The sequence below is a fragment of the Manis javanica genome, chromosome 16 (genome assembly GCF_040802235.1).
Source record: "Manis javanica isolate MJ-LG chromosome 16, MJ_LKY, whole genome shotgun sequence".
Taxonomy (NCBI): domain Eukaryota; kingdom Metazoa; phylum Chordata; class Mammalia; order Pholidota; family Manidae; genus Manis; species Manis javanica.
The window spans coordinates 34907228-34908967 of NC_133171.1; the positions used below are offsets into that span (position 1 = coordinate 34907228).

At 36.3% G+C, this 1740-nt stretch overlaps 1 pseudogene; it reads left to right on the plus strand.

Annotated features, from left to right (window-relative positions):
• The first annotated feature begins 685 nt into the window (after positions 1-685).
• Positions 686-783, plus strand: LOC118968387 (U6 spliceosomal RNA; annotated as a pseudogene).
• Positions 784-1740: the final 957 nt, after the last annotated feature.

The following is a 1740-nucleotide window of genomic DNA, read 5'->3' on the forward strand; positions in this document are numbered from 1 at the left end:
ATGAGTAAAACAACCCCAGGCTCTACTCCCTTTCATTTTAGGAACATACTAAATAATGTTAAAATAAGAACTATATAATCCAGTTTGAGAAGGAGCATGGAGACTTCTAGGATTAGGGGGCATTCTGAGGGAAAATTTCTCATCAGAATAATAAGTGAAGCCAAAACTAGAACTGAGAAATAAGAAATTATTGAAGATTAAAATCTGATCAGAAAATAAGAAGCCATATAAATTGTGGTTTCACAAAATATGAAAATAGAGCTATTTCTTTTGGGCACTAAAATCCCATATTTTCATATATGCCTGTATACAATGATTGTAAATAAGCTTCCAATATATATAAAATATCACAACAAAAGTGTACATTATTAGACTTGGCTAGGCTGGAGGAGGGGGATGATTTTATTATTTTTAAATCATATATAATCTACATTTGCCTCTATCTTTCTGCCATTACTTTCTGTCTTTTGTCTTTAACCACCAAGAACCAGAGCTAAGTTATCCATTCAGTGGACCTAGGTCACAGTACTTTATCCATAAATATACAAGTTAAATATCTGGAGGAATAAGTAAAATCAGTTTCTGATTTAGGCATGATTTAATTCAGCTTCACGTTTGAGCCCTGAAGTCTCTGGATTAAATGAATTATTAAAGGTCAAAAAACTAAAAAGTGCCCGTTCAGTTCTTGCTTCAGTGGCATATATACTAAATTTGGATATAGAGAAGACTGGCCTGGCCCCTCACAAGGATGACACGCGAATTCCTGAAGCATTGCATGAAAAACAAAGTACCTGTTTAGACACAAGAAGCCAACGTTTTTGCCTTTCAGGTTGGTGCCCCGCTCCTAGATATAAAAGATGAGGTTTTACCTTAAGCGACAAATGAAGAATTTATTGGATTCTGTTAACTATGATGGTATAGAAATCTATTCATTAATGTTATGACTTTGAAATAGGAGTTGTTTCAAGGAGTTACATGATTTTTAAGGTCCCTTCAAGCTTTGACATTATTAATTTATAAAAAGAGGTTCTAGTTTGTACTTTAAAAATTGAATACCATATTTTTGCATAAACTAATGTTATAAAACTATGTCAGATATTTCCAAAAGAACAAATATAAATAGAGGAAAGAAGAGAGGGTTAGGAGTTGGCTTCTGGTCTCTTGTTGATATTAATGAAGATGATAATTTTATCTATAGCTGAGCTGAGCAAGAGTTTGACTAACAGCATTTGTCCCAAATCCTCAACTTTTTTTCTAAAGATTTGCTTCCCTTCCTTTCCTTACTTAAAGCTTGGTTCTTCCTTGAATTATACCACCCACCCACCTACCTCCTAGACTCAGGGCTAAGGGTATGGTAGTGTCTTCATTCCCCATATATGTTTTCAGATAATTTCTCCTTCATCTTCAGACCATATATCCAGCTTCTAATTGCACACGTAGGTTTCCTAAAGGCACAGCAAACTCAGCTGCCCTTAACTCCCAAGCTTTCGCCATGCCACTGTCAAATCCACTCCATGTCCTACGCTCACTCTCCCGCTAAAAGGTGCCCTCAGTGTGCAGTTGCCCAAGACAGAAACCTGGAAATGTACCTGACTCCTCCCTACCTCACTTGATTCAGTCAAAGTCAAATTCTGTTAAGTCTACTAGTCAAATGTATCTCTAAGCTGTGTGCTGCTGTCCAAACCCCTTGGCTTATATTAGTTCTACTTACCACTGGCTCCTCTTTGAACTGTGGCTATA